Source organism: Eubalaena glacialis, chromosome 10 (genome assembly GCF_028564815.1).
Source record: "Eubalaena glacialis isolate mEubGla1 chromosome 10, mEubGla1.1.hap2.+ XY, whole genome shotgun sequence".
NCBI lineage: Eukaryota > Metazoa > Chordata > Mammalia > Artiodactyla > Balaenidae > Eubalaena > Eubalaena glacialis.
The window spans coordinates 66,683,150-66,695,502 of record NC_083725.1 but is presented as its reverse complement, the minus strand read 5'-3'; the positions used below and the strand labels follow the sequence as shown (position 1 = coordinate 66,695,502).

General features: G+C 40.2%; 1 pseudogene; it reads left to right on the top strand.

The window, feature by feature from the left end:
- The first annotated feature begins 11,608 nt into the window (after window positions 1-11,608).
- LOC133099287 (prefoldin subunit 4-like) lies at window positions 11,609-12,000 on the top strand (annotated as a pseudogene).
- Window positions 12,001-12,353: the final 353 nt, after the last annotated feature.

Below are 12,353 nucleotides of genomic sequence, written 5' to 3'. Positions count from 1 at the left end.
AACAAGGAAATGGAATTCCTGATGGGATCGATCCGATGGAGAGGAGAAAGTTTATAATGCAGGAGAGAGGAGAATTGCTCGTGCACTGTTCTTTATTGTTTTTTTATAATATAAATTTATTTGTTTTATTTATTTATTTTTGGCTGCGTTGGGTCTAAGTTGCTGCGCGGGCTTTCTTATTTGCCGAGAGCGGGGCTACTCTTCATTGCGGTGCACGGGCTTCTCATTGTGGTGAGCGGGCTTCGAATTGTGGTGGCTTCTCTTGTGGCGGAGCACGGGCTCTAGGCGCGTGGGTTTCAGTTGTTGTGACTCACGGGCTCTAGAGCGCAGGCTCAGTAGTTGTGGTGCACAGGCTTAGTTGCTCCGTGGCATGTGGGATCTTCCCAGGCCAGGGCTCGAACCCGTGTCCCCAGCATTGGCAGGCAGATTCTTAACCACTGCACCACGATGGAAGCCCTCGTGCACTGTTCTTGAATAGTGGGAAGGGAAGGGATTTGCGGACGTGTTGGGTTCATCCATTACAACAGAAAAGAAAGAAGATATTCAGGAACAGAAGCAGGTAGGTGGGTAGATAATATTTGCTTCAATTTTCTGTTGAGTCTCAAATCCATATCTACAATATTATCTCTTCCCTGAGCCAAAACCAACTGCCTTGAGATATCCCCAACTGGATTTCCTATAAGTACTTCAGCCTCAAGTTGTCCCAGACCAAGAAAGATCAACTCCTTTTCTTCTAATTCATGGTTTCATTAGCGACACCAGAGCTGATGCTGGAAGGAGGGTAGACATCTTCCATGGGCAAGAGGGTAGGAGAATGGAATAGGCAGATAACCCAAAGATGGGGTGGGAAATTGGGCTTGAGTGTGGAGTGACTAGGGAGCAGTGAGCTCAGAGCAGTCCCCTGGAGGCTGTTGCACAACCAGAGGCCAACAAAGCATTCTGTCAGGGTCTCATGGAGTTATCCATGGTTTGTTACATGATCGAAAGGGCTATTTATCTTCAGTTTTTCTCCATAGCATTAGATTGTTATCCTGCTGGAAAAAGAACCCTGACAAGCTCTTTCAACTCCTGGGCCTTGTGTTCCTACTACACTGCACTTATCCCTGATTACTGACCAAATCTCTTCTCACCCTGCATCTCCAAGGTCACTTCCAGAGATACTTTCCTGAACCTTTTCCCCCTGAGCCTCTCATGTATATCTCCATTATAGCTCTTCTATATTTTCATTATGGCTCCCAATTTTTGCTCCATGAAAGTTTTGCTCTGAGAGTTGGATTCCTCTTCGTGTCCCTAGAATAGGACCTGGCGTGGATGAGGCATCAACAAATTTGTTGATTGGCTGTATAAAAAAAACTCAGACCATTCTGGTCCTGGGGCTCTGCCCACAGTTGCACAAATGCTTATTAACATTAAAATGCACAAGCAAATCCCAGAAATAACATCCTTATTGCAGGCTGTTTTTGGATGAGGATGTTATTGTTGTGAGATATTTGTGTATCAGCCACTCTGGACTCAGAGCACAGTGCCCATCTCTGCTGTCATTTGTTCTGTCACTTCAAAGTGCAGGAAAACCATGGGTGGTGATTTTAGAATCTTGTTCAGAACCCTCAGGGAATGAGTCATTTCATAGTGACGACTTTTCCGGATTGCCACAGTTCAAATAAATTAAGCAACAGGACATTGTTGTTGTTGTTGTTAATTTTAACCTCTTTAGAAGGTAAATTTCAGAAATACATTATCCTACCATCCTGAACATGATTCTGCCATCTCTTGTTTCTTCAGAATCATTATTATGAACATAGTTATAATTTTTCAGCTCCGCAATGAGAATACACAGCCTTGCTAAAGCAGTAAGAGGGGGCATAATTCAGGCTCAGTCTCTCCCTGGAGCAGATCCAGACCAGAGCCCAAAATCTAAGGTGGAGGCAGCTGAGCTGCCCCAGAAGTCAGAGGGGTAAGTGAGGGAACAGAGGCAGGCCCTGACCCGAGCACAGGACCAGTGAGTCTCCTGCTTCTTTGTGCATTTGAACCACATGGGGATTTGTTAAAATGCAGATTCTGATTCAGTAGATTTGGGTTCAGTTCTGCTCTGGTATCTGAATTCTGCATTTTTAACAAGATCTCAGATGATGCCAGTGCTGCTGAACCACAGACCACACTTTCAATATCAAGTCTTTTGTTGACCTACCAGAGGTTTGCTTGTGATTTTGTGTGGGTTTTCTTTAGCGAGGCTTTCTGTGGAACATCTTACAAGTACCAGGTGGCCTCTGGCAGTATGCACACAGTGCTCTAAGTTTATGGAGTGCTCTCACGTGCCCTGTTTCCCTTCTTTCTCACAATAGTCCTGGGAGGTAAGTTAGCACCATTTTACTGACTGGGAAACCAGTTCCTGACACCTCACAGATCACTAAAGGGAAGAACCAGGGCTCATGGCTCCACGTTTAGCGCTCTTCCCACTGCTTCTTGCTCACTCCGCCACATCTGTGCGGTGTGCCTTACACAGCCCTATGGAATCAGCGCCCTGGGGATGCTGTGAGGAAGGCAGTTGCATGTGCACACACACGTGTGTGCCTGTATTAAAATCAAGGGCTGATCAACAGCTGTAGCACCCGGGCCTGTGCAGTCTCACTTAGGACACCCCAACTGAGAGTGACATTTCCTCACCCCTCAAATCTCCCCCTCAGACAATGACCTTGCCTCATATTGTATAGACTAAACCCTGGACTCACAAGCGGCAGTGACCGTCTGCAGCGTACGCTGAGATGCTGTTGGCACCCCACTCATCGCCCCTTTAAGCGTTTCCATTTCAGGGCCGGCTGGCTGGACTCCATCTCCCAGCTTTGGCCTCTCCGTCCGCCCAAGGGCTTTCTCTGGCATGGGGACCTGTTGTGCCCCATGCAGGTGCTGAAATGCTGGGAAATTTATGGCCCTCCAGTCAACCAGGGACCAATGGGAGCTGATAACAAAATAACCCAGCTCTCTCGCCTCTTAATTTGGGATAACTCGGAGGCATTTTCCCCACACTAAGCTCCAGTTACCCACAGTGGTAACTTGCTTGGTTATGTTGCATTTATTTGCTGCTTTCCCCTCCCTGCCTCACTTCCCCACTCCTGTAATAGTGTTTCCAGGGATCCCCTCCTAAAGAATGACTTACACGCAACTCTTTGTCTCATGGTCTGCTGGGGGAACCCAAATTAAGACACTTCTCCCAACCACTATTCCTACTGATCTACTTACAGCTGGACCCACATGCCTGCCTTCCCTCTAGTCATAATGGAGAAAGTATTCCAGTTTCTTAGTAAGATCACACCCTCTCCCAGGGATCTGGATGACATCCTCCTGCTTCTTAAGGATTTCCCTCCTTCAATTATCTCCTGTCTCTGCAGCACCATCTCTCTCTCTCCCTCTCTCCCTTTCCTAGATCATTCCAACGTACAAACATGCCTCAATAGGACCCCTCAGGCCGCGGTATTCTGATTCTGGCCAAAATGGAATAACAGGGACTAGATTTCTCTTCTGCCTGAAAAAACAACAACCAAACAAAATATATGAAACAATGGTTTTCAAGACGCTAGACATCAAACACCAAAGGACAGTGATTTTTGAGAGGTGGGAACCAAACACAGGAGAGAGTTTCCAGACCCTAGAACAGGAGAACCCAGGAAGAGCTGGTGCTTGAGAAGAGAGAACTAAGAGTCCAGAGAGACTAAGGGAGATCTACCGTGCAGGACAAAGTACAGGGAAGGAGCGCATCACAGAGAAACTCCTGGGGTCTGCAGAGGGACACCTCATGTGTTCAGCAGAATGCTGATTGGCACATGTGTGTGAAGACACTATCAAAGGACTGGGGAAAGACCCACCTGGAAGGATTAGAGGAAATAGTAACTGGCACTCACACAGGGCCAGGAATAGTGTTGGTTCCCACCAGCCAGACTGAAAAGCTACGTATTTCACAAGGCTTCAGGTAGAGTGCTCAAAAGAGTTTTGCCTTAGTCGTGGGGAATAATAAGCCCTGGATGAATTGCCATTTTCGTCCTGCCTAACAAACCTTAAAAGAAATACCCCAAGAGGATCAAACTGTTTCAAACTAATTTAAGTGCACCCGAGAACAAAGTTCAAGAATATTTATAGAACTATAAAAATATCCAACACTCAACAAGGTAATATTCACAATTACTTGCATCGAATAAAAATGATCAGAAATGCAAATAAGCAGGAAAATACAACCTACAATAAGAAAAATCAAATAATCAAAACAGGCCCAGGATTACCACAGATGTAAAAACTAACAGAGGAGAATGCTTTAAAACATTTTTATAACTACATATATGTATTGAAATTTTAAATGGAGACATAGAAGATATAAAGACCCAAGTGAAACTTTTAGAGATGAAAACTGTAGTATCTGAGATATATGGTGAAGGAGATTAGCAGCAGATTAGGCATTTCAGAAGAAAAATTCGGGTACTTAATGACAATAATAGAAATTATTCAAAGTGAAACACAGGGAGTAAGAAGAAAACTTTTAAAAATGAACAAGAACATCAGTTAACTGTGAGACAACTTCAAGCAGTCTAATATGTGTGTAATGTGGTACCCTGGGGAAACAAAAGGGAGTGGGGGACAGAAAAATACCTGAAAATAATGGCCAATGTTTCCCCAAATTTGATGAAAGCTATAAACCCACATATCCAGGAAGCTCAATGAACTGCAAGTACAAGAAACATGAAAGACTGTACCTCGACACTTCACAGTCAACTGCTCAAAATGATGAAGAGAAAACCTTAGCACCAGCATGAGGAAAAAGACATACCGCAACACGAAGGCACAAAAATAAGGATAATAACAGATTTCTGTTCAGAAACAAGCAAGAAGAGAGTGGGACAATATTTTAAAGTACTGAAGGAACTATCAACCTAAAATTCTGTACCCACTGAAAATAAGTCTCAAAAATGAAGGTGATGATTTTTGACAACACACTACGGTTATGTGGGATGTTGTCCTTAAGGGAAGCTGGGTGAGCATACGTGGGAACAAAGAGATAGATATAATGGCAAGATTTCACCCTAACCATATACATAATCACATTAAATGTAAATTATATACCCTCAACTAAAAGGTATAAAACATTAGATTAAATATAAAACCAAGACTCAATGACGTGCTGCCTCCAAGAAACTCACTTGAAAAATAAAGTCATAAATAGGTTAAAAGTAAATGGACTGAGGTGCAAACTGCTATGTATAAAATAATACAAGATTATAGGATCGATTCTACAGAACAGGGAATATAGCCAATATTTTATAATAACTTTAAATGGAGTATAATCTATAAAAAATATTGAATCACTATGTTGTACACCTGAAATTAATATAATATTGTAAATCAACTATACTTTAATTTTAAGGATTGAAAAATATATACCATACTATCAATAGTACAAAGAGAGTTGGAGTGACTATATTAATGTCAGATAAAGTAGATTTCAGAGCAAAGAATATAATCAGGGATAAAGAATATCATTTCCTAATGAGAAAGGAGTGAATTCATCAAAAGGACATAATTCTAAAAGCATATGCACCTAATAATTTCAAAGTATATTATAGAAAAACTGCTAGCATTGCAAGGAAAAATAGACAAAAATCACAATTATGTTCAGAGACTTCAACATCTCTTTCTTATTAATTGACAGAAAAGAAGTAAAGGGGAAAAAAAAGTTTTTACACTAAGAAAGCCAAATAAAAGAAAAAAGGGCCCAAAACAAAAATATTATGCCAAGTGAAAGAAGCCAGTCACAAAACTCCACATATTGTATAATTCCACATATATGAAATGTACAGAATAGGCAAATCCATACAGAAAGTAGATCATTGGTTGCCTAGAGCTTGGGGTTCGGGGTGAGAAGAAGTGACTGCTAATAGGTATGTGGTTTTCATCTTTTTTTTTCATATTGATATGATGCAAATGTTCTAAAGTTGTTTGTGGAGATGATTGTCCAACTCTGTGCATACAGTAAAAACAAATGAATTTTCACTTTAAAAAGGTGAATTCTGCGGCTTGTGAATTATACCTCAATTAAGCTGTTGTTAAAGAGTTGTTTTAAATTTTGTAACTAACTCTTGGGTTAAATATCAAACAAACAAACACCCAATGGCTTCTCACTCCACTTAGGATGACATCCCTCCCCCTAACCCTGGTGTGACTGACCCTTGCCTGCCTCTCCAGCCTCATCTCGTCCTTCTCCTCATTCTTGTGCTCTAGCCACAGCAGCCTTCTCTCTGTTCCTAGACATGGCAAACTGATTCCTGTCTCAGGACCTTTGCACTTGCTGTTACTTTTGTCTTGAAGTCTTTTCTACAGAACTGCTTCCTTCTCGTCAGTCATGTTTCCTCTCAAGTATTATCTTCTCCGAAAGGCCTTCCCACATTGTCCTGGCAAAAGCCTACTTCTGACTCCATGTTACCCTATTTTATCTATTCCATGGAACTTAGTACCTGAAACCACCTTCTTTTTTTATTGATATATGTGTCTGCCTGCACGAGAATATAATGTAAATTCGTTGAGGAAAAGTTTTCTTGTCTCGTTCCCTGCTATATCGACAGTTCATAGAACAGTGCCTGGCACATAGTTGTTAACTGCATAAGAGCTACCCAGGCCAAGGAGAATTGCCAGAAATGTGCACTGGTGGTAGAAATAGTAGCACTAGGGAGCAAGGCATGAAGTATAGCAGGAGTGGGTGAAGGTCACGCCTAAGTGATACCAACCTTGCCTCTACCAGTGGCAGGGCCTGAGGGGGTAGGTTGACTGCTCTCTGCAGGTTAGCAGGCTAAAGTGCTAGCACTAGAAAGAGGCTAATGCAGTAGGAATAGATGGTTCTATACTCTTCATTAATAATTTTTAAAATTAGAAATATATAATCTATACAGAAGAGTATATAGCGTTTTCATACAATTTAAAGGATAATTATAAATCAAACATTCATGTAGAAGCCAACCAAGTTAAGAAATAGGACACTGCCAGCCACCCTCCAAGTCTGTAATTCTTCTTGTCATATTCCTCTTTTCTTCTCAAGACAAAACCACTCTCCTGATTTTTATTATAGTCATGATGTCCTTGTTTTTTTTTTTTAATAGTTTATCATCTACTTGTGCATGACTAAATAATACATTTTTCAGTTTTTGAACTTTATATAAGTGAAGTTATACTGAATTTATCCTTCTATGATTTGCTTCTTTCACTCGACATTATGTTTGTAAGTTATTTCTATGTTGATGGATGTGGCTGTTCATTGTTACTGTTGTATAGTATTCCATTGAATGGACATACCACTATTTATTTTCCAGTCTAACAAAGGTGGATGGTTTTTAGATTTTTGCTATGCTAGAAATATTTTTGTATATGTACAAGTTTTTCCAAGCCTAGTATGTGTGTGTGTGTATATATATACATTTTTTTTTTCCACTCCCACCAGCAGTGAATGAGAGTTCTGTTACTTCACATCCTCATCAGCATTTGGTATTGTCCAGTTTTGGGATTTTAGCCATTTTAATAATTGTGTAGTAGAATGTCATTGTTGTTTTAATTTGTGTTTCTCTAATGACAAATTATTTTGAGTGTAATCATATTTTTAATTTTCATTTTTCTGATTATTATTAAAGTTGAGTTTATTTTCATATATTTATTGACCATTTGAATTTTCTCTTTATGAAATGCTTGTTCAAGTTTTTTTGCTCATTTTTCAATTTGATTCTTATCTTTTTCTCATTATTTCCTAGAACTTCTTTATATATTCTGGGTGTAATTAATTTCTTTTCTGGTGTAATGCATTGCACATGTTTTTCCTTACTTCATGGCTTGCTTTTCACTCTTTATCATGCCTTTTGATGAACAGAAAACCTCTGTATTTGAACTAGAGCATTTACTCTATTTATATTTAATTTAAATACAGATATATTGGATTTATATCTATCATTTACTTGTGCTTCTGTTTATTCTATTTACTTTATTTCTTTTTCCCTCCATTCTCACCTTCATTTGGATTGATTATTTGGTGCCATTCCATTTTCCCCTCTACTAGTCTGAAAGATATATGCTCTGAGCAACAGCCAGCTCTCCCCACCACCAGTCCCTCCCATCAGGAAACTTGCACAAGCCTCTTAGATAGCCTCAACCACCAGAGGGCAGACAGCAGAAGCAAGAAGAACTACAGTTCTGCAGCCTGTGGAACAAAAACCACATTCACAGAAAGATAGACAAGATGAAAAGGCAGAAGGCTATGTACCAGATGAAGGAACAAGATAAAACCCCAGAAAAACAACTAAATGAAGTGGAGATAGGCAACCTTGCAGAAAAAGAATTCAGAATAATGATAGTGAAGATGATCCAGGACCGTGGAAAAAGAATGGAGGCAAAGATCGAGAAGATGCAAGAAATGTTTAACAAAGATCTAGAAGAATTAAAGAACAAACAAACAGAGATGAACAATACAATAACTGAAATGAAAACTACACTAGAAGGAATCAATAGCAGAATAACTGAGGCAGAAGAACGGATAAGTGACCTGGAAGACAGAATGGTGGAATTCACTGCTGCAGAACAGAATAAAGAAAAAAGAATGAAAAGAAATGAAGACAGCCTAAGAGACTTCTGGGACAACATTAAACACAACAACATTCGCATTATAGGGGTCCCAGAAGGAGAAGAGAGAGAGAAAGGACCAGAGAAAATATTTGCAGATATTATAGTCAAAAACTTCCCTAACATGAGAAAGGAAATAGCCACCCAAGTCCAGGAAGTGCAGAGAGTCCCATACAGGATAAACCCAAGGAGAAACACGCCGAGACACATAGTAATCAAATTGGCAAAAATTAAAGACAAAGAAAAACTATTGAAAGCAGCAAGGGAAAAACAACAAATAACATACAATGGAACTTCCATAAGGTTAACAGCTGGTTTCTCAGCAGAAACTCTACAAGCCAGAAGGGAGTGGCATGATATACTTAAAGTGATGAAAGGGAAGAACCTACAACCAAGATTACTCTAACCCAGCAAGGATCTCATTCAGATTCGATGGAGAAATCAAAAGCTTTACAGACAAGCAAAAGCTAAGAGAATTCAGCACCACCAAACCAGCTCTACAACAAATGCTAAAGGAACTTCTCTAAGTGGGAAACACAAGAGAAGAAAAGAACCTACAAAAACAAACCCAAAACAATTAAGAAAATGGTCATAGGAACATACATATCGATAATTACCTTAAACGTGAGTGGATTAAATGCTCCAACCAAAAGACACAGGCTCGTTGAATGGATACAGAAACAAGACCCATATATATGCTGTCTACAAGAGACCCATTTCAGACCTAGGGACACATTCAGACTGAAAATGAGGGGATGGAAAAAGATATTCCATGCAAATGGAAATCAAAAGAAAGCTGGAGTAGCTATACTCATATCACATAAAATAGACTTTAAAATAAAGAATGTTACAAGAGACAAGGAAGGACACTACATAATGATCAAGGGATCAAAACAAGAAGAAGATATAACAATTATAAATATATATGCACCCAACATAGGAGCACTTCAATACATAAGGCAACTGCTAACAGCTATAAAAGAGGAAATCGACAGTAACACAATAACAGTGGGGGACTTTAACACCTCACTTAGACCAATGGACAGATCATCCAAACAGAAAATTAATAAGGAAACACAAGCTTTAAATGACACAATAGACCAGATAGATTTAATTGATATTTATAGGACATTCCATCCAAAAACAGCAGATTACACTTTCTTCTCAAGTGCGCACAGAACATTCTCCAGGATAGATCACATCTTGGGTCACAAATCAAGCCTCAGTAAATTTAAGAAAATTGAAATCATACCAAGATATACGCTCTATATAGTGGTTTCTCTCTATAGTGGTTTCTTTAGACATTAAAAGAGCATCATGAATTTACCAAAATCCAATGTAGTTAATATCTTTACCCTCCTCTTGAACAATAAAAGGACCCTCGCTCTTGCTCTCACTCTCTCTCCCCTTTCTGGGGCTCCAATTACACTTACGTTAGACTGTTTGATATTATCTCACAGCTCTTGAGTTCTCTGTTTTGCTTGTTTGTTTTTTGTCACTCTTGTTTTCTTTGTGTTTTAGTTTAGGTAATTTCTATCGGTCTATCTTCACTGAATCACCCCTCAGCCATTTTCAGTCTACTGATGAGCCACTGAAGGAATTCGTCATCTCTGATACTGTGATTTTTATTTCTAGGATTTCCACTAGACTCAATCTGAGTTTCCATCTCTTTGCTGAAATTCTTCCATCTGTTCTTGTGTGTTGTCCACCTTTTCCACTAGATTCTATAATATATTACTTTTAGGTATTTTAAAGTCCTCCTCTGATAGTCCCAACGTCTGGATCAGTGAGTGGGGAGATGTTCTCTTTGTCGTGTTCCTGGCTGAGTCTTAGGCTGGACCTGTGTGCCTGGGCCTCAGAGGTGGGGCTTTCTCAGCATTCCTGCCCCTCCTCCCCATGGAAGCCAATCTCTGCCTTATATTTGTGGTGAGTCTTGCACTGGATAGGATTTCCTGCCCTTCTCCAGCAGGAGGGGACCTCTAACAGTGGTATTAGTTCAAGCTTCTGGGCCTGGGACAGTTTTCCCGCCCTCTATCAAGGTAGGGGGAGTTTTCTTTTATCCTTCTCTCATCAGCAGTGGGATCTTGCCTGTGCCCCTGGGGACAAAAATGTTCACTACCTTTGCCCAAGTAGCTTAAGGGTTTTGTTCCAGATGAGAGAAGGGTCTTGGCAGGGGGACAGTACTGTGTACCTTTCCTCTAGTACCTCTCCTGCACATCCTCACTCCCAAAGCTGCCTCTTTATAATCTTATCTGTAGTTTATCTGGCTTTTTCTTGTGAGGATGGGGACACCACTCCTTCCAGCTTTCTACATCTTGGGCAGTAGTGAAACCTCCCTCCTGTATTCTTAAGAAAGTAAATAGGTTTAACTTCTTTTGCCAAGTCCCTCCCCCTCCCTGCTGCCCTCTGATCTGGTTCCTCTCTGCTTTCCCTCCAACTCTGTTCCCCATTCCCAAAGTAAAAGAGTCTACCTGGCATTGCAAGACCCTCCTTACAGGCGAGGATGTTCAGAAACTGAAGGGAAAATGTAGTCTTTTTAGTGGGCAGGGGTTAGGACAAGCTCTTGAATACTCATATGTTAATCATTTTTGTCCTGTCACAGCTTTAAATAATAGTAGTAATTGGAATGGGACAGGGATTACTACACAGGATCCCATCCTGCCAAAGGGAATCCTATGAGGGATCCTGCAGTTTTCCCCTTTATTTTCCCTATTGCTGGACAAGAGGCCAAGTTAATCCACATAATAAAGTACTGGGGATGAGGTGAGGGAAATGAGAAAGAGCTGAATAGTTTGGGGTTGGAGAAGTTTTCAGGGCCTTTGAGGTGAGAGCAGCCAAACTAAGCAGAGGCTAGAAGTGGACAGGAGAAGAAAATGGATTCTGAGAGCATTGCATGGAGTGTTTTTAGATTTATTTTTCTGTTCAACAGAATCAAGTAAAGAATGGATTATTCTACCAAGATGGCAGCCATATGAAGAAGGTGGCTGCAGAAGATGTCAATGTTACTTTTGAAGACAAACAAAAGACACATTTGCACAGAATACAAGTAGAATCCCAGAACTGAAGGAAGAAATAGAAGTAAAAAAGAAACAACTTCGAAATCTGGAAGGTGCCTGTGGGGACATCATGCTTGCAGGTGATGACTGCTTAATGATATCAAAATGATTTAAAATTGGCGATGTTTTCATTAGCCATTCTCAACAATGAGCACAAGAAGTGTTAGAAGAAGCAAAGAAAAATTTACAAGAAGAAATTGATGCCTTAGAATCCAGACTGCAATCAGTTCAGTGAGTGTTAGATTCGAAAGTTCAGTTATATGCAAAATTTGGGAGCAACATAAACCTTGAAGCTGATGAAAGTTGAACATCTTATAAGACCTTAAAAATTTGTTTAATAAACCTGAATAATTCTTTTGTTATCATAAAATATTGACCGTATTCCCTGAGTTGTACAATATATCCTTGTAGCTTATTTTACGCATAATAGTTTAAACCTCTTAATCCCCTCCCCTCTTCCCTCTCCCCACTGGTAACCACTAGTTTGTTCTCTATATTAAACTTGAATAATGTTTAAAATGACTTTTTTTAAAAAAGAAGAATAAATTATTCTATTGGCTTTATCTGTTTAGGTGCACTTCTTAAATGCAATTCCAGTCTGAGACTGAACCCTGAGTGTCTCTGGCTTCAGAAGGGCTCCACTGCAGGCTTGCTATGGAT